This window comes from Mastomys coucha, unplaced genomic scaffold (genome assembly GCF_008632895.1).
Source record: "Mastomys coucha isolate ucsf_1 unplaced genomic scaffold, UCSF_Mcou_1 pScaffold22, whole genome shotgun sequence".
Lineage (NCBI taxonomy): Eukaryota > Metazoa > Chordata > Mammalia > Rodentia > Muridae > Mastomys > Mastomys coucha.
The window spans coordinates 238538741-238560956 of record NW_022196905.1 but is presented as its reverse complement, the minus strand read 5'-3'; the positions used below and the strand labels follow the sequence as shown (position 1 = coordinate 238560956).

The 22216-nt window shown below is 36.1% G+C and overlaps 1 long non-coding RNA gene across 1 annotated transcript; it reads left to right on the top strand.

Moving 5' to 3' along the window:
* Nucleotides 1–8865: 8865 nt before the first annotated feature.
* LOC116067988 lies at nucleotides 8866–15448 on the top strand. The gene is made up of 3 exons (XR_004109387.1): nucleotides 8866–8977; nucleotides 14315–14386; nucleotides 15144–15448. It is a non-coding gene; the product is annotated as an uncharacterized LOC116067988 (long non-coding RNA).
* Nucleotides 15449–22216: the final 6768 nt, after the last annotated feature.

Below are 22216 nucleotides of genomic sequence, written 5' to 3'. Positions count from 1 at the left end.
TCAAATTTTGATATTTACACCAAATTATCTTTGTCATATTCAAAAGTCCTATGATTAATTCAACTTTTTAAAATTCATACAATATTCAGAATATTTATTTTAATCATAAGCTCTGAATCTTTTTTACCAAAATTATGCAAGTGAAGCATTTAATGGACTGTGTAGAATTTTATAGCATTCTATATTTCACAGATTTTTTTAACAAGCAAGAGAAATGATAGATGAATGAAAGACAGACAGAGAGTGCTGACAAAAGATGAACGGGTTAGTTAAGAAAAGAAATGACATATCAGGACATATACTGATGTTTCAGAGTAATTTAGAAATGCATTTATGTGAATGCATTTTTGTTTTGTCAATGATGCAAATACATACCCTATTATTTGATCAACTATATATCATGACATTTATGGAAATGTTCATTTTACTTTTTAAGAATAGATTTGACTATAGTCACAAAAGACTCTTTAACTGCATACATTTTGATTAAACCTGCATGTCTGTAGTATGTTTTGTGAGGATACACAAGTATATTATTAACTGTGATTTAAAGTGTTAATTAAAAACAAACAAACAAGCTGGGCAGTAGTGGTGCACACCTTCAATTCCAGCACTTGGGAGGCAGAAGCATGCGGATTTTGGAGTTCAGGGCCAGCCTGGTCTACAGAGTGAGTTCCAGGAAAGCCAGGGCTACACAGAGAAACCCTGTCTCAAAACAAAACAAAACAAAACAAAGCAAAAACAAACAAACAAACAAAATCTAAACTAACAAAGGCAAGTAGGTATCTTAAGTAATTTGGTACTACATTCTAAGCAGATAACTTCCTTGAAACATGTTACAGAAAAGACTGAAGATCTGTATACATACTTCAGAGGCTTCACCAAACTACCAGTTAACCTATTTTTCAAATTTAATAAAAATATATAGTATTCCAATACCACTTCCTTTCTTCCTTTAGGATGCCCATATCTGATTGGAATCTTCCAGAAAAGTCTGGAAGGATTTATCATCAATTTTGTCAACCACTAAGTTGGTACAATTGAAAGTCTTTGATTGAGAAAGTTACCATCAAAATATTATGAAATGATAGACAATATAGTCACTGAAAACTTAAGAATAAATTATGATTGTTTGATTTATGAATTAGGATTTCTGTAAAAGAAATCTGGGTCTGGAGAGACTGATTGGGTGATTGGGACTTTAATACTCTGGAAATACTAGGATAATCCAATGATTGGAACATTAATACTCTGGAGGTACTAGAATAATACAATGATTGGAACTTCAGTACTCTGGAGATACTAGGATAATACAATGACTGGAACTTCAATGCTTTGGAGACACTTAAATAATACAATAATTGGAACTTCAATACTCTGGAGGTACTAGAATAATACAATGATTGGATCTTCAATACTCTGGAGATAACTTGAGTAATACAATGATTGGAACTTAAATATTCTGGAGACACTAGGATAATACAATGGTTGTTTTATCTTAGGATACCTTGGGGGGTCTGGTTGTTTGATATTGTTGTTCTTCCTATACTGTTGCAAACCCCTTCAGCTCCTTCAGTCCTTGCCCTAATTTCTCCATTGGGGTTCCTCTGCTCAGTCCAATGTTTGACTTCTTATATCTGCATCTCTATTGGTCAGGTTCTGTGCAGAGCCTCTAAGAGGACAACTATACCAGGCTTCTGTTAGCAAGCACTTCTTGGCATCAGTAATAATATCTGAGTTTGGTACCTACAGATGGGATGGATCCCTAGGTGGGGTGGTATCTGCATGACCTTTCCTTCAGACTCTGCTCCACTCTTTATCACTGCATTTCCTTTTGTTAGGAGGTATTCTGGATTAATATTTTTGAGGTGGGTGGGTGGCCCCATTCCTCAAATGAGGGCTGTACCTAACCTGTGGATATGGTTCACTGTCCCCTTTGTTGGGTATTTTGGCTAATGTCCTCCCTTTTGGTTTCTGGGAACCTCTTAGGTCCCTGGCATCTGGGACTTTCTAGTGGCTACCACCAATTCTCCCGTCCCCACTGCTATACACCTACTTTCAAACTTCTGACCCTCTGTACTTCTCCCATATCACCTCTCATACCTGAAATGGCTTCCCTTTCCCTTCCCTCTCCTCTCTCCTTCCCAGATCCCTCTCTCCTTCTACTTCCTGGGGATTATTGTCTTCTTCCTTCTGAGTAGGACTGTAGCATCCACACTTTGTTGTGATATTCTTTCTTTTTGGGTTTCATATGGTCTATTCAAATCATGAAGGGTATGTTTAGCATAGAGTAGAAAAAAGGTAGCCAGTTACTGAACCTACTAGCTATCATGTTTGAAGGATCTAGTTAAATTTTAAAAAAATATAAAAAATTCTAATATTCTCACCCCTGGGGATCTCATATGTATGGTAGGATTTAAACTATGTCCCTATTACAACAGTAAGCTTGGATATTGTTCATGAAAAGGATATGTGTAGTGTACTTCCAGTCTGTGTTCATGAATGTGGTAGTATGAATATGCTTGGCCCAGAGAGCAGCATTATTTGGATATGTGGAAGTGTGTTACTATGGACGTGGGCTTTAAGACCCTCCTTTTGACGAATAATCATGTGGGAGTGTCTTCTAGCGGCCTGGAGATGAAGATATAGAACCCTCAGTTCCTCCAACACCATGCCTGCCTGGATGCTGCCCTGCTCCCACTTTGATGATAATATACTTAACCTCTGAACCTGTATACCAACCCAAATAATGCTGTTCTTAAAATACTTGACTTGGTCATGGTGTCTTTTCACAACAGTAAAAGATAATGAGGAACTCTGATTCTAAGGATTTCCAAGATTTCACTTGTGAGGCAGCCTTTCAGTGAAGTCTCTAAAAAAAAAATAACTCCACATGTATAAGGAACAATTAGCTGTACCTGTACAGGAAGCACTTAATGCTGATCAAAGCATGAAATATCATGCTAATTGTATGTGATTTAATGTTGCTAATGTTTGGAACTTTTAAAAAAACTCAAGAAATTGCAAAAGTCAGTCTATCAGAAACCACATGCTACATCAAAAAGATGCATCAACAGTGTACATTTTTGATAATTTATCTATAAACTATGGGCATACATTAAAAATTTATCTCTAAAATAGCATCAACATGTATTTTTATAACACACACATGTATATATAAATATATACATATACATGTGTGTGTATGTAAGTTAATAAACAGGAAAACATCTAGAACAGTACTGAAGAGGTTATGATGAATCAAACGACAGAGTTTAAGAGTACTATCATAAATTTAAAAGCTATAGAGGATAATTATGTTTTGATTTCTTTGAATTCAAACCTTATCTCTGCCCTACTTTAAGTGAGTAGAAAAGTAATTTCATTGTCCTTAGCTAGTCACCTGTGAAATTAGACTAGTAATTTCATACAAATATTACAAGGTTTTAACGGAATTATACTAACCAAACAAATATATCAGCATGTTGTTAAAAGTATCCAGCATAGGTTTGGTAAATAAACAAGATATTGCATATTCCAAGGGAAATATTAAGAACATATAAAATTATTTCAATTATACTGACACTCAGCCTCTGCTTCACCCACTTTCCCTTTAAGGAAGTAAATGTTTCATTGTCAAATACTGATGTGGGGCACGTGGAGATCACTCAACAGGAGTAAGACACTAATAAGCAAAATTGATGACATGAAGCTAATCCCATGTACTCTGTTTTGGAAGAAAACAGCCACCTACAAGTTTTCATCTGATCTCCTCATGCACTCCATGGGAAATACAGGCACATACACACAGTACATGAAAACATGCATTCTCTCTCTCTCTCTCTTTCTCTCTCTCTCTCTCTCTCTCTCTCTCTCTCTCTCTTACACACACACACACACACACACACACACACACACACACACATTTATAGTAATAAGCTATAAATTTTTTCCCTAAACTTCACTGTTAAACTTTAAAATGCACCATTTTAAGACAAAATAGAAAATGACTGGGAAATTATCAACTCCATTATACAAAATCTGGCAAAATAATCTTGCTTGGATTTTACTGGTATTTATTGCTTCAGTAATGTTAAAACTTCTTAACATTGCGAATATAAAGCTAGAGCTGAAAGAAAGGATAGAGAGAGAGAGAGAGAGAGAGAGAGATCGTTTTCAAAGTTTTTTGTAATCAGAATTCAAAAGATGAAAATTTGCTATTTCCTCTCCTAAAGATTGTGTAGTATCCATGAATATACAGCTTTACAAATGGAGGAAAAATTCTGTGTATATGTTTATATGACTCCGATTACATTTGACCCTGCCAACCAACTTTCTTCATGTGTTTTTTGTTAACAATTACATGCAAATTTTCAGGTTGAATATGGCTTTCCAGTTGTGAATTTGATAATTGTATGAAAATGAAGGGTTTTAATAAGCTGTGAGAACATAATAAACTGTCATAGAAGACTAATTATCACTGGAGGAACTCACAATAGCTGTCATCTTTTCATACTAGAGAATGAAAACTCTAAACAACTACACAAAAAGGAAAAACAATCAACTTCTTCGGAAGTATGCAAAGGAGCTATTTTCTGCCTGGCTAGAAGTAATAAAAGAACTGACTGTGAATAGTCATTCATCATGCAAATGAATGAAGTCATTCCTTAGATTTCTATTTTATGGAACAGAAAGACACTCAGAAAATCTCTTTGTTAAAATTTGAAACAAAGGGTTTTTTTCTTCTTCTTTTCAAACTTACTTATAAAATGAAGTCTGCTACTTCCCAGAAACACCTCTGGTCATTCAAAATGAGTCCTGATATAGTTTTGTTTTAATTGTTTCTTATATTACTATTAATTTTGTATGCTGATTAAAAGTTGAAAATGTTATAGTACTGTGAGATTATAGAAAAATTAGATAGGAGTAAGATGTAACAAGAAAACTTAAAGCTTGAAAATACATGGCAATATTAATCTTTAATATTCAAAATTCAAAACACATAATTTTAATTTGAGAAGTCAAAATCTTTATTTATCTCACTGACTCTTAAGTGAAATTTATAACTTTCAAATAGAAAATTTACACCATCTTATCTGGCCTTGTATCTCAGGCCCAATCACAATGTAGTTATGTTTATTCCTGAGAAAATTCAAATGCAAGAATTTTATTTGAAATATAAAAAGGAAAAAAGAACGTATTTCTTTAACTTCATAAAAAAAAACCTTAAAAGAAAGCACATAAATCTAAATTCATCAAAAGGACAAAACAATGTTGATAAGCAAGCTTCTATAGGAAAGAAACTATGGATCATCCTTCAGATAAACAAAGGTGATTCCATGTTGGTAAACAAAGGAGATCTTATTCAGGGTTGCTGGCTTCCTGCTCCCTTCCTTATTACCATATACTCCTACCTAGCTGAAGAGACTTCTAAGGAATTCAAGATGTGAGCACCTCTTTTTCCTTTTTGAAACTTTTCAGTTTTGCAAATCAAAAGTTATATATCTCAGTACTGACAAGGTCATGTGTGACAAAAAAAAATGATCCGAACGATCTGAGTGGATCTTTAACTTCTCCATCAGACTGACACTTCACACAAAGATAGCATAAAACCAAATAATAAAGATTAATAAAAACAAAGGAAGTACAATCAACAAAAGCATAACAAATCAACCAAATCTGGTATATTAAATAAAATCTGTTGTTCACATTTTTTACATATTTAGAGTCACATTTCTAGCTTCAAAACAATCACAATAATAAACCAATTATGAGTTACAAAAATATGCAGTAAATACTTATCTGGTCTTTGGAAAGAGTAAGTCAATGGAAGTCATCCCAGGAATGAGATGTATATTGAACAAATGAAGGACAGCAGATATAGTGAAGTAATTTTTGAGTTTACTGTCTTAATGATGCAAACAAAACTGTGAAAATGTTAAAATACAATGTTTGAACAAAGTCAAATATCATGGAGAGGGAAAAAAAATTCAAAAACTGAAAATGTAATCAAAAGAAACTCTGGAGCTGAAAAGTGTAATAATTGAAATGGACAGCTCCTGAAAAGGACTCAACTGGATCTGAGCAGGTAACATCAACAAACATGAATGTAAAGTGATCAGAATTATTGAGCCTATAAACCCTGACAAGTGATAACTGAGCAGTGATAAGAAGTACAGTGGAGCAAGATCAAGTAGACCAATACACTTACTGCTGAAATCTGGAAGGAAAAAGAGTAGGAAAAAATTAGCGGAAGTAAGAATCAGTACTAAAGCTGTGGTTAAACATTTCCAAAATTGATAATAGGCATGAACCTAATAAGTTTAAGATGCTCAAATCAACTCCAGCTAAGATGATCTGAAAGAAACCCACAGAAATACACAGGAAAATAAAAACTCAAGAAATGGTAACAATATCTGGCAAGCAATGAGACAGTGATGTGTTATCTATAGCTATTATCAACAGTTTTATTATAACTTTTCACAAGAACTTTTAGACTACAATGTTGTGACATGATACAAGCACTAAAAGACAAAAACAAAACAAAAAATAAAATCCAAGAATACCACCACAAACAGGAAAATCACTGAATTAAAAATTTTATAATGAGAAATCTTCCCTTGAAAGTATGGAGGAAATTTATATTTCTATATCAGCCAAATTCAAAAAATGTTGTGATTAGTAGAACACTCCTACAGGAATTACTTATAAGGTTCATGTATGATTAGACTAAAGAATATTATGGAGAACCTCAATGGTCAGTAATGAAATAAGAAGTCATTACATGCAAATATGTGGAAAGAAGACTAGTTATAATAATACTTTATAACTGAAAGGTTTGTTTTCTAAATCATTTAAGAAATTTATTCATTATAAGAATTTCCTACTACACATTTTGTGAGCACAAACTTATCAGTTTGTTATTTTGTGATATCAGTAATGAAAGATAGATCTGTAGTGTGACAGTTGTTGACTGTTATTGAAAATAAGTTGTTAAGAATTCAAATTATAGTATTGTAGACATTGGAATATAAAATGCGTTTTGCTTGGTAGTTGCAAGGAAAATGGGTTTCTTATTTGTACAAATGACATGGATATACAAAATCATATGAGAAAATAATTTAAATGTTTTGCTACAAAATTCAATAAATGACAAAAGAGCACCTCTTTCTCAAAACTGGAAAAATATGGAAATAAACAGCAAGTGGGAAGAGTAATTACTTATCAACCAATATTTATTTAAAATCTAAATGCAATGAACTCTTCAACCAAAAGAGAGATATTGACAGAATACATTTAATAAAATAGTGACACAACTAAGTGCTGTGTAGAAGAAAACAAGTTAGATTAGGGAACACAAACATTGAGATAAAATATCATAAAATGATATTAACATACTAGTAGTAATCATAGGAAGATATTTATACTACTATATTTTACTCAAAAATATAAAATATATTTGAATAAAATCTTGAAAATTAATAGAGGAGTTCAATTTTAATAAACAAAAGCTTTTGGTAAGATAAAACAGCTATAAATATGGAAAAATAATTATAGATGATCCAAGTACATATGAAACAATATCCAACAAAATTGAAAGACATCATAGTTCTGAAAATTAGCTAAAAATTTTAATAGCTTCTCATAGAAATAAGGTGAAGAACTTGAGCGAAAATGCTGAGACAGAGGTTTTAAAGAACAGATACATAGAGCACATTAAACAGCAGCATATTAAAAAACAGTATATACATTTTTCATTGTTTATTCTTTTCCATCTTACAGATTTTTTCCTGGATTTCATGAAGCCTAGCCATGCTGAAGACAGCATTCTGCTTTACTAATGTTTTAATTCAAAACTCAGTCTTGTAAATATTCTTAAAGACATAACCACAATTACTCTTAGCAGAATTACCAGGCATTTCATGAAGCAATGATGCTTATGTGTAAAGATAAAAATCCCCTCTCTCTGTCTCTGTCTCTCTCTGTCTGTCTCTGTCTCTGTCTCTTTCTCTCTCTTTCTCTCTCTATCTCTCTCTCTCTCTCTCTCTCTCTCACACACACACACACACACACACACATACACACACACACACACACACACACACACACACACACACACACTGATGGCTTGCAGGCAGTGACAAAAAAGTCATGCTTTCTTACCTACTCTCTAATAAAATAGACCAGGTTCTTGGCCTTGATTTACACAAGGAAAGTAATGAAATATGAAATTGTAGGGGAATACAGAAAGGATATAGTTAGACTTAAAGAATGGTTACTTGGTTATTTTTATTGTTAACAAAACTAAATTTTATATGGTGGGGTTATAAACCCCAAATAATAAGACAAAAGTAAAAAAAAATGTTAAACTTTGTATCAAATTCCCAGAAAGTCCATCATTAAACTAAAGAGTTTTCCCAGTCCACTATCTGAGTCATATTGTCTAGCCTCCATGGGAGAGGGTATACTTGGTCCTGCAGTGATTTATGTGGGATGTACTGAAAGGAGAGGAGGGTTGATATTTGAATGTAAATTAATGAATAAATTAATAAAAAAGAAAATAGAATTATGTATCAGATTATGTGATTTTATTCTTGTTGTTGTACATTAATTGCACCTGAAAGGTCATGCAACTCAAGGGTGAAGTGTTTTCTTAGCATCAGAAACATTATTTCTATTCCAATACTGTAAAAAGAAGATGAATGATTCTTTGTTATAGTTTCATTTGTAGTTGAAAGACTTGTAATCAAGAGTCCAGAAAGAACAAACACTATTACTAGACATCTATCCAAAAGTCACTCCAACCTATAACAAGGACCCTTGCTCCACTGTGTTCATTGCAGCCTTATTTATCACAGCCAGAAGCTGGAAACAACCCAGAGGCCTTTCAATGGAAGAATTGATACAGAAAATGTGGTACATTAAGCAACAGAATACTACTCAGCTATTAAAATTGATGACTTCACAAATTTTGTAGGTAAGTGAATGGAACTAGAAAATATCACTTTGAGTGAGCTAACCCATACCACAAGATATATACTTACTAATAAGTGGATATTAGTCCAAAATCTCAGAATACTCATGATAAATTCACAGACCCTATGAAGCTTAACAAGAAGGAAGGCGAAAGTGTGGATGCTTCAATTCCACTTAGAAAGGGGAACAAAATAATCACAGGAGGCAGAGGGAGGGAGGAACTTGGGTATGAGACAGGAGGGGGAGGGAAAGAGGGGAGTAGGATCAGGTATGGGAAGAGATAGAAGAGAAGTCCAGAGGGCCAAGAGAACGAATAGAAATATGTAGCAGTGGGAGGTGTGGAAAATGGGAAACCACTAGAAAGTCCCAGACACTAAGGATGAGAGGCTCCCAGGACCCAATGAGGATGGCCTTAGCTAAAATACTCAACAACAGGGAGATAGAACCTGAAGAAACCACCTCCAGTAAATGGACATGGCCTCAGTAGAGGGATAGGGCCATCCACCCATCTCAAATCTTTGAGGAATTGTTCCTGTCTAAAGAAAATGCAGGGAAATAAAAAAAGAACAAAGACTGAAAGAAAGGCCATCCAGCAGTATCCAGACACCGCCCTACCTTGGGATCTGTCCCATCCAAAGACACCAAAACCCAGACACCATTGCTGATGCCAAGAAGCGCTCCCTCACATGAACCTGTTTTGGTTGTCCTCTGAGAGGCTACTCCTGCAACCTAAAACAGACGCAGATACTCACAGCCAACCATTAGATTGAGTCCATGAACCACATTGGAACAGTTAGGGAAGGCTGAAAGGAGCTGAAAGGCATTACAACCCCATAGGAAGAAAAACAGTATCAATTAACCAGACCTCTCAGAGCTCCCAGGGACTAAAGCACCACAGAAGAGTATACAGGATTTTCTCCATGGCTCCAGCTACATAGGTAACAGAGCACAGCCATATCTAGCATCAGTGGGAGGAGAGGATCTTGGTCCTGTCGAGGCTTGTTGCCCCAGAGAAGAGGATGTTAGAGGGGTGAAGTAGAAGTGGGTGAGTGGATGGGGGAGCACCCTCTTAGAGGAAAAGGGGAGAAGAATGAGGTGGAGGGTTTGTGGAGGGGATACAGGGAAGGGGGACAATATTTGAAATGTAAATAAATAAAATAATTAATAAAAAATTATAAAAATAATAAACATGTAGATCCCTGTCTTGTTATTCATATTTATCTATTTTCTTCATTCTTAAAATATGCAAGTTCCAGCCCATAACCTGGTGTTGCAAGTCAATTAACAATCAAAGCAATTGCATACAAATATACTGACAGGCCAACTGAATATAAATATTTCCCCATTAGAGTCTACTTGTGTGTTATGTATTTTAATGAAAACAGCCTCCATAGGCTCATATATTTGAATAATTGGTCCCCAGTTGGTGGACTATACAGGAAGGAATAGGAGGTATGGTCTTATTTGAAGAAGTGTGTCAATAGAGGTAAATTTTGAGTTCCAAAGACTTTGGGGGTAAATTTTGAGTTCCAATGACTTGAGCCTATCCCAATGTGGTCTCTGCCTACTGCTTATGATTCAAGATGTGTGATTATTCCTGTCATTATGCCTTTCTCCACTATTATGATTGCTAAACCTCTGACAGTATAAGTTGAATTAAATATTTTCCCATATTACTTGCCTTGGTAATAGAGTTTTTTTTTTCCCAACAATAGAAATGTTCTAGGGTGCAGGCTATTTCTGAGAGAGGACTGATCAAGACTGATGAAATCACAGTAAGATTTTCAGAAAACAGTTTTGGTAACCTATGCAGAATGTGGAGGCCTAGCTTAAGATGTTTCAGAGAAGAGTATTGCAAGTAGGAAAGCAAACACTCTTGAAAGGTTTTGGCAAAGACAATATCTGCCTTCTATGCTTGTTGTAGGGATCTACCTGTATTGGACAGGGGTTCTCTAGATGAACAGAACTTATAGAGCATGTGGTGTGGTTATTCTGCACATTCTTAAGCAGGTCTACAGTGAAAATGAGCAAGCCAGACATATTAAATCCAAAACCTCAAGGTTAAAGAGGAAAAAAAAAAGAACATGAAGAAGTATAATATTGGAACCAAGGATTGTACTGAAAAAGACAGGGAGATTAAGGAACTATCTGAGCTGTAGCAGAGTGAAGGAAGCCTTTTGACATGACTGGAGTCCCCTCCAAATCTCGCAAGAATTTCTCAAAAGTAGCAAGAATGCTAGTGAAAACAAAATGTGGCTCACGATGACTAGGTTCCATTCCAAGCTGGCAGCTAAACCTGGCAGCATACTTCATATAGTTCCAACATTAGATTCCTAGACCATACCTTCCAAGGATAGGTGCACACACGGAGTAGAAAGACACAAGTATGAGAAGTATGGTATCAGTAGCACGGCGGCTGGAGGGACAGAGCCATCTAAGGCCTTTGAGACTGGAAAAGGAGCTGCAGGATTAGAAGTTTCCCTCTGCTGGACTTCAGTCTTGCTTTAGCCCAGTATTTCCTCACTGTGAACCCATTCCTTTGTTTTTGAATGGTAATGTATGCTCTGTACATGTATTTTGGAATGTATGTAATTTGCCTTTTGATTTATGGAATTACTTCCACACAACTGCCATGAATCTCATAAAAGATTTTGAAGCATGGACTTTTACACAGTTTAAACATTGGAGAACAGTCAAGACTTTTGAAGCTCAACTAAATACATTATTCCCTCTGATATGACTATGCACCATGAAAGCTAGAAAACTGAAGATGAATATGGATGGTTCTTATAGGCTCAAAGAGTTAGTGAACTGCTTGAGAAGGGTTGGGAGAATTAGGAGGGGTAGCCCTGTTCACGGAGATCTGTCACTTGTTTGGCTTTGAAAGGTTAAAAAAAAATGTCATTTCCAATATGATCTTTGCCTCCTGCGTGCAGACTACAATGTGATCTCTCAACTGCTCCTGAAGTCATGCTCTTGTTCTCCCATCATGGACTTTAACTCTGTGAAACTCTCAATCCAATGAAACATCAATTTATAGAAGTTAAACTGTTCATGGTGTTTTCTCACAGCAACAGACAAGTAGCTAATTTACCAGGTAGTTCGAAGCTGTGTTAAATTGACAATAAAAATTAACCAGCATAGTATTCAAACATGTATGAAAAAAATTACTAAATCTACATGCTTGGCATTCTTCTGTCATTGGTTTTGGGGTATGACTATCTAACTGTGAAGCTATTCTTAAATTTAGGGAAAACTTCATTGTCTGACAGTTGAGTCTAAATCTGTGAGGATTTAATTATCTTAATATATTGACCATCAAAATTTAGAATTTGTTTCAATTTTTTTAATTAAAGAAATCCAGCTAGGTTATAAGAGTAGGAACCAGATAAATTTCATGATATTAATTGGATTTCTGAATATTTCAAGGAATTTTTCCAAATCTCTCTCTCCTCTCTCCTCTCTCTCTCTCTCTCTCTCTCTCTCTCTCTCTCTCTCTCTCTCTCTCTCTCTCTCTCTCTCTCTGTCATAAACACACACACACACACACACCAGTTCAAATTAAGTGGAATTTTCGGGGTGGAGTTCTTTGGGTACATTTTTCCTTGCTTTAAATTTCTCATCTAACAGAATTGTACTCATAAATTTGGCTGCTATAGATCTGTGGCATATATCAAAATTCCTGGGTAGCTCTCTGGTGGTTTCCTGACTAGAGTGATTTTGACAGACTGCCTTGTTATGGTTGTCATGGTATACACTGGAATACTCTGTGTGGGGGGTCATTGGGGGGTCACGACATTTGTATCTTTAGAGTAGGATAAAAATTGAATAGGAAAGTAGACAGAAATCTCACATTTAGAAAATCGTTGAAGAAAGGCAGCATCAAGCATAATTCCAAGAGGAATTAATATTTTAAAAGAATTTTACAGACAGTATAGAAAATGAAGTTTAGAAGCAACACTAGTGGTTGAATCCATTATATTTATAACTAGAAGTTTATTGTACAAAATACATGCTTACTTAGATTAAATGCTAAATTTATAACAAGGGAAGGACAAAATATATAAGGTTACATGAATTAAACTGATGTTACTGATGATGTTAAGAATACATATGTTAAGTATATGATATTCATATCTATAAAGGTTGGCATCATGAGAACTGGTAGGGCAATGTGTTATTCTTCTTAATTTAAGGAACTAATGATAACCAAAACAAATACTAGTTCCAAATTTTGAATGCTATTCCCAAGGGTTTGCTTTGGAAATACAATATAAATATGATTTCTTCAACTCAGACTAACATCTGTATCTCTGCCATTGTTAGTTCTTTGGTGCCTAGTTGCCAACAAGAGAACAATGATTGGCTGTAAGCATCTAAATATGCAGCTTTCTTATAAATATCCTCCCTCTGTATCTACAATAGAAGTTTTGCCTATGCTACTGTTGTTCTTTGATTATTTTGATATTTTACACTTTGATTCTTTTAAGAACTGTGGATCTCGATTAAAGTCAATGGATCATGATGCAAAAGACATTTCATGGTATCTGGTTCAGCTCTCATGACTAGGATGCTGCTACTGATATCTAGTGAGAGCAGACAGAGACTTTCCTGAAAAGATGCTGAAATGGATGACCAATTACCCCTCTTCTGCTGTCCAATTGTTGGCCTGTGGTCCTGATGCTGTTGCTCAGGCTACATATTTCTGCTGCCAATGGCTGGGGTTGCAGCTGCACATTAGTTAGTTAAAAGGAGGCATTGCATAATTGTGAGATACTTTATTATAGGAAAGAGAAGAGAGGCCAGCTATGTGGAGAGAAAGAAAGGACAGGAAGGAGAGGAGAAGAGGAGAGAGAGGAGGCAAGAAAGGAAGAGAGGAAGAGAGGAAGCAAGAGAGGACAAAAAGCAAGAGAGAGAGTGGAGGGGGCAAACTGCTCCTTATCTTATGTGAGGCAGGGCTATCTGTCTGTGGGGTATAGCATGCCTGGCTGTGGTCAGATGACTAGGGGTAGGGTCCAGCTTGAATGCTGGGAGCTTGGGGTATTGTCTATGTGACAATGCACACATCTCTTGCAGCTGTGGGTGGTTGGGACTGAAATATGAGCTAGGGTCCCAGGCATTATGGCTGAATACCTTCCATCCCTTGTAGGCAGAAACTATCAGTCACTGGAGCTCCAGAGTTCCAGACCTATTACTCGACTGGGCCCAGGTTGCCTGAACAGATCACTGCTCTACATCCACTGTTATTTATTCAAATACATAAATAACAGTAATGTTGAGGAATGGAATGGTTATATTGTACTGCTGTACCATATGAAACTTTTCTTTGTCATTTCAGATTTAATATTATTGCCACCTTTAACATAAAGCCTCCTTGAAACTCCCAGGTCCTATACATTGATATTGAAAGGTAATCATATAATATTTACAATATTACTCTCAAATTCTGTATATGTATAGGGACTCTAACTAGGATGAATAATTTAAGAAAAGGTCCCAGGTCTTATCTCAGTGCTCAGTATGCTGCTTAGAATACAGTATTCATTAATACTGTTAGTGGTTGTCCAATGAAGAGTAGTCATTCTTGAAAGAGTATAAACACAAGCAACAAAAAATGGACTCAGTATTTTGCATTTAAAAATATTTGTGCATATACATGAATGCATATATATATATGTATATGCTCTCTGTATATATGTATATATGTACACTAGAAATACATGAAAGATGTTTTTAAATTGAGAATGGAGTGCACATGGGACAGGTTCAAGAGTGGATAGTTGGGAATGCTTAAAGCAAGCAAGAAATTAAAATGATATAATTCTTTTTCAATGAAAAACACGTTTTATAAGCTACAATCCATAGACCCAGAGAGGTTAGACATAGAGGAAGGCACTGGGGAGGAACACACGTCTCACCCCATAAGGGGAAAATAGAATAGATTTTATGAATGGACTAGAGCTAATGGGGTAAAAAATGGGAAGAGCTGCTAGGAAGTTGAGGCGGATGGAAAGAAGGGAGAGACAGTTCTGAGAGAAGAGCATTAGAAGGATAGTATCGAAATCTAGTGTAGTGGAAATTTCCTATAATATATGCTGACAATGTTAGTGAAGTCTTCAAATGATGAGGGACATGGAACCCATACTAACCCTCTTTTTTCATCAAAGGTTCAATTCTGGGGACTGGATTCCATCCAATTGAATTGACCAAAAGGATCGTGTGGCAATCTCCAAACAACCCAGGCTGTTGCCAAGACAATAGGATATTCTATACCCAACACAACCAAAAAGCCTTCCATCCACAATCTATCTTGAATAATATGCTAAGGCAATAGTGACACAAACCTTCTGACAGTAACCAATTGAAATCAGATTTGATTTAAGGCCCACCCCTTGAGATAGAACCCACACTTGACACTACTTAGAGGACGTTGTTCAAAGCAGGTATTAATTTTCTACTTGCTAGTATTTAATATCTTAAGATTTTACATTGAGAATTTCATTTCATTCATGGGAGGATAAGGAAGCTAAGTAATGTATGAAATAAATGAGGCCCTACATGTGAACCATGTATGAAATCCTGCCACCAATTATTATTTCTCAGCACTGGTAAATAGAAAGTTTTATAGATATTATTTAAAATCCTTATGCTGGAAAACTATCATTAATAAAATAGAGCTACAGAATCATAGTCCAATATGACATTTAGTGCTTTTGCCATTCTCTAAGTATTTGTTTTCAGTACATGCTAAAACTTCACACAAAGTACCTTCTATACATAATTACAAATAATAGTTTTGGGTTTTTTTTTTTAGTCCCGGGTACTAAAATTAGATAAATGATAAATTCTGTTTTACTTATACTTTCCAAAGCTGTGTATACTTAAAAGTTTCAAATTTGAGGAGATAAATAGTTATAAATAATACATTATTGTCTAATTGTAAATATTTTATTTCCTAAACTTATGGCACTAGCTATTGAGTTTGATACTTTGACACCTGTGCTTACATGATATTGCACAATGTAAATGAGAATTAATGCTCATTTTTCTTTCTGAAATGTTTTTAGTAAATATTAAAAGAAATAATATTTGGCTGTATCCTCTCCTTCAGTAAAATAAAAGGTTAAATGTATTTATTCCTTCCGTAGAACTGCGGAAGCTTTTTTATGTTGCAAGCCAAGGCAAGCCTATATGTTCTGTCAGTAAATATTTATGGTCACCTGATTTGGTGTTATTATAATCATGGGTTCTACATTGTTAGGTAAATATTCACAATCTGACATTAGTTTATTAGATTAATGGTTCATGACAGAAGGAGAAGGACTCCTTCAATGAGTTCATTTCTGGCAATCACTTCAATATCTCAGATGCCCCCAACCTTATCAGAACTGTGAATTACTTAAGTCTAAAAATTTTCGGCAAAAAAAAATGTAATAACCAGCCTCTCAAGATGACTGCCTCTTCCTGGTTCAGTTATGAGAAAAGAAAATAAAACAGGTGAGTCAAGTGAATAAAAAAGATAATCAAATTCCATGTGTCAGTAAACTCTCAAATCCATTCTTATGTTATCATAATTGCATTATCCCGACTCTGTGTGTGAGTAACTGAGCAGAAATTCTCCTGTCTTAAATCCTATTATCTAACACAGAGAAATAAGGCAAGAAGCAAACTGAGAAATAAATATGGAAATAATTATTTAGATGAAAGACTGAAAGAGATTGTCACAAATAGCTTCATTATTTATTCTTTCAATCTGTTTCTCTTCCTCTTATCTTTTATCTAGTTTCCTTCCCTCATTCTGTGTTTCCTATACTCTCTCTAGTTCATTTTTCTCCACAAATACATGAGTGTATAATAAGGGAATCCTTTAGGCTAATTACTTAATATGGAAGTAGGATTCATAGATGGTCAGGAAATCAAGTTCATATTTTATAAAGCAATATTTGAGGGAAAGATATTCAGGTTTGTGTTACAGAATCCACATGTCAACATTGAGGTGTTTTCTGATGTATTGTAGCCTGATAAAGCTGTCTCTCCTTGACTCAAGGGATCTGTCCTTCCATACCTTTCTAAATGCTTCAGCCTAGGACTCTGAAAACAGAACTTCCAACGTCTGCTGAGTGAACTAGATTACTTAAAGCACAGGACTGGTGATATTAAAGCTTTCATCTCTTAAAAAAAAATCAAAGGTTACACTACCTTACACATAAATCTACTAGATAGAATATCAAACCAAACAACATTGTTCTTTACCTTCAAAACTAGATTAAAAATTTCCTGTCTATGATTTGGAATATCTTAGACCCTTGATGAAAACTTTCTACTTCTTTCTTCTGTCCCGCTTTAAAAAATAATAATAATATTTACTTCACAACCCCACCCATCCCACATCCACCCTCTCTTCCTCTCCTTTGCCTCTATGGATGTGCTCATCCACCCACCCATCCTTTCCTCCTCCCTACACCCTCCCTCTCCCTCTACTGTCCCACCTACCCTCCTTCTCCCTCTCCTACCCCACCCACCCTCTCCTGCCCCACCACTCTAGCATCCCTACGCTGGGGCATCAAACTTCCACAGGGCCAAAGGCATCCCCTCTCATTGCTGTCAGGCAAGACCATCCTCTGCTACATATGTATCTGGAGTCCTGGATCCCTCCCTCCCTGTACATTCCTTGGTTGGTGGTGTACTCTCAGGAGCAATGATGGGTGGTCTGGCCAGTGGATGTTGTTTTTCCTATGGGGTTGCGATCCCTCTCAGATCCTCCAGTCTTTCTGCCTCCTCCCTGATGGGGTCCCTGAGTTCAGTCTGATGGTTGAAATGGAGATGCTTTTCCTAAGCTTGTCCACCTTCATGCTTGGAAGCAGCACTAACTTGGGTTCTTAGATTTTCTGCTGGCTAGGACTTCTGTCTAAATATAACTTATCACTCAGGCTTCATCAGCTCTTGTCTTAGGTGACACTGGGAAAAAATCTGTGATTCAGTGTTACTATTGGAATGCATTAAGCATCTGGTAGCAGGTGATATATATTTTGCATGTGAGACGGGCAAAAATACCTAGAGTTCTGGAGGCAGAAACATTATAAGTTCCAGGGTTTCTTGCTAAATTCTATGTTGAAGCTCTAAATCTCAGTATTTCAGACTAGGCCTCCATTTGGAGACAGCATTCAAGGATATAATCAGTGAGCTGGTGAGATGGCTCAGCTGCTAAAAGCATAAAACTTCTCATCATTGATGAATGTTGCATACCACACAATTATGGCAAGCAAATGATATAGCAATGTCTGGAAGGACAGATGAATAGATTAGGTACTTTTATCTAGTTTAGATTTATTTAGTTGGAGCTAGGGATAATCAGATTATATTTAGAAATACATATGTGAGACCTATGTGCATGTAATTAATGAAAAATAATGCGTGAATTAGGAGAAATAAGGATTATATGGGAGATTTTGGAAGGAGGAGGTTTCAAAAAGGGAGAAATTTTATCATGCTTTCAGACAAGATGGGGCATATTTCGGATGGTCTGGCAATAGACTTATACTTTTCAAAAGAACAAAAAAGGAAAAGAAATACTATGTATTTGTTGAAATTGTTCAAGTAAAATTTGTGTAACAGTTTATATCAACATAAGAGAATTTTTTTAGATATAGTGAAGAAAAGTAAGAACACGTGAATGTATATAAGTGTGAGATAGTAATATACATTTGTATACACTATGATAAATTTGTCTCTCTGTAATATTCAGCTGTTAAAAGTCAATAGCCTTGGGAGTGATAACTGCAAACAGAATTCACACAGCATTTGGCTTGCTTGATCTTCCTTCTGTCTTCTAAAATGTGAGGATACAACATTATTACTTAAAAAAAAGAGACTATTGAAGGCACCATGTTGTAAATTGAGAGCAGATCTTGTCACACAGCAGAACCTGTTCTTACCTGTCCACAGGCCTTCTCAGCTCTAGAATTGTGAAGCACAAATTCTATCGAAGACCCTTTAATTATTGCTCTTAGACAAATTGTCCCAATCTTTCCATTCAGGTATAGATCTCACCTTGCTCCCAATCAGGTGTTCTATTTTTTCTGTTTCAATGTTTCAGACAAACTTGCAACTGTCAGTAACCAGCTTTGGAATCTATGTGGAGGGTAAACTGAGTCAGGTAGCCATTGGGGGGTCAGCTGCTGACAGAGGTGGTTTGAGATACCCACAGGGGCTGCTGACAATGGCAGCCAGCAATTAGAGAAGTTATTCAGCAGACATTTCTCCTCCCAGGGAACAAAGTTTAACTCCCTTGGTGGCCAGGGGAAAAACTACAAACAATTTTAACATCTTGAGACAGGCAGAAAAGAGAAGAAAACAGAAAACTTATTCTCTCTCTCTCTCTGTCTGTCTCAGTCTCTCTCTCTCTCTCTCTCTCTCTCTCTCTCTCTCTCTCTCTCTCTCTCTCTCTCTCACACACACACACACACACACACACACACACACACACACACACACTGAGTGGATAAAACAAAAGGGAGATTCCAATAACTTCATACATACATGCACACAGACCTACTTATAAATATATATATATACATTGACACATTGAAATACTCAAGCAAGCAGGCTCAAAGTGTTTCACACATATACATACATACATACATACATACATACATACATACATACATACATATACATAGTTTGTGGATGGAGCAAGCTCCAACACACAGACAAGCTTTACATATATACATCAGTACATGCACAGCTATACACATATAGTTGATGGGTGTCAAGAACAGTGTTCCAATCCCCACTCACACAAACCTTACACATCTACATGCATACAATAGTTGATGGATAGAAGGAACAATGTTCCAGCCTCCATTCACACAAACTTTACACATATACATACAGACACTTAGTTTTATAGAATTCTTATATTAAAAGGGATGTGAAGGCAGAGAGCAGAATAGAACTCCATCACAACATGAAATCCTCAGGACACGTGGTTCTCAGGGTCAGGCCACAGTGGAGGCTCACCTATGTGGCTTTGCTAACTAGTGGACCACACTCCGTGAGTTCTAAAGCCATTTGTTATTCATCCACAATGGCACTCAGCATACAACCAGGCTGCAGTAATCTATGTTCTTTTTCACTTGGATTACTTCCATAAAAGGCAAGAGAGTGAGTAGCATCTGAGACAGGATGTTAACCTGTTTTACTAATGTCTACTTCATATTAGTCTCCTTTTAATTTTGCTTGTTTTATTATACAGTTAAAAAAACAAAACAAAACTTGGTTCTTACTGGCTCAGTGTTCCTTAGTAGTGGCTTAGAAAATATATTCATTCAAACGACCTCTCTGTTACATAGCTGCCTTCCAGCCATATTTCTATAATAACATTCTATGTTGTCATCTCTCATTCATGAAAATCAGTATCAAAGCTATGTAGCAGTGGCTCTAGGTATTTATTAGGGTCATCTCTGATAATACCAGATGTAGACGTAGACTCTTGTCTACAATTGCTCTGAACTACTCCAGTGCTCATGGAGGGATTTCTGATTGATTGTTTTTAAAAAATCATTTAATACTAGTTGATTGGCACAATCCACTCAGTATAGTGGAAACCGATAGTGGTATTAGCCTGCACAACAGGTCCCAATACTAGTTACATTTTACTGTACAATTACTGGGTTCTCTCTATTATGACAAGTGCTTTATTGTGTTACCACCCTAGCCAAAGTTCTGTAAGTAACTGATGTTTTTATGATAGTATTTTTAACAGTTAAGGAAAGTGATAGTGACGGATTATATTTATAGCTTTTTATAACTGTTGATTATGAAACATCAGATTCAAATGAGACCATTTATGAATTCCTAGGTATGCTAACTGAAATACTGTGCTGCAGTGTTGTTTTAAACTTCCCCATACTGGTTTAGTGTTAACAAGTTCTGCACTCTCGGGCACCTACAGATTCTCCTTTGCCCTCTGCAGTGAGCATGATGTTTTGCACTTTTGTGCTGTTATCATCAGTACATTCTCCATCATCAATTGTTTTCTACCACTTGGAATGGTGGTGGGTTTGTTTCTCTAGCCTGGTCATGATTTCCCAGTCAAAATGGACTGCATGACTCCAAACAAAACTCCCCTTTTCAATGATTAGATGAACATATAAGAAGAACTAAATTTTGTAAACCAACTTACAGACACCTACATGTAAGGAAGACAGCATTCTGAAGTTGTACATCCACTCCTCAGGGAGTCTAGCTTCTGGTCAGATGCAGGACAAAAAAGTAGATGCCTTGAAAGCCCATAATCTGCTCATGCTCTGGATCATTACATTCAAACACAACTGAAGTGAACAATTCTGTATCTGATGATCAGAAGGAGGAAGAAGCCCAACATCTTTAAGGAAATGTAGGCATTAAATCCTGAGCAGATGTGAGCCTTAAGTGAGGAGACTATCTCATGACTACAACTGATGACTTAGAGAAGACTTTGGGAGACTTATTTTGGGCACAAATAGGGTTCTATACGTGGTGTTTCATCTTTTGATTAGATGTTTATTCATTAATTAAATGTAGACTTTGATACTTTTTTAAGGTCTGTAATCTATTACTCCTTATTTTCCCTTTCTGCCTACTATCAGTACGTTTAGTTAAAAAATGTTTTATTTTCTAAAAATTTGTTGATATTTCCTTACTTTGAAAAGTACCTAGTGATGCTATTAAAGCCATATCCTTGTTTCACTGATGAAGTACAGAGTTCAGTGTTCTCTGAGAATTTTCTCTCAGTATTATTTTAATTTCTTATTGGTTATTTTATTTATTTACATTTCAAGTGTTATCTCCCTTCCCAGTTTCCTCTCCACAAACCCCCTCTCCCATCCATTTCTGCCTGCTTCTATGAGGGTACTCACCCACCCACCCACCCACTCCCGCCTCACCAACCCTATGGTGGAGCATGGAGCCATCACAGGACCAGGGGCATCCCCTCCTATTGTTGCCAGATAATACCATGCTCTGCTACATATGCAGCTGGAGTCATGTGTACTCTTTAGTTGGTGGTCTATGTGTACTCTTTAGTTGGTGGTCTAGTCCCTGAGACTTATGGGGGTTAAGGTTGGTCTTCATATAGGGTTGCAAACCCCTTCAGCTCCTTTAGTCGTGCCTCTTCACTGGGATCCCTGTGCTCAGTCCAATTGTTGACTGCAAGCATTTGCATCTATCTGCATTGATCAGGCTCTGGCAGAGCCTCACA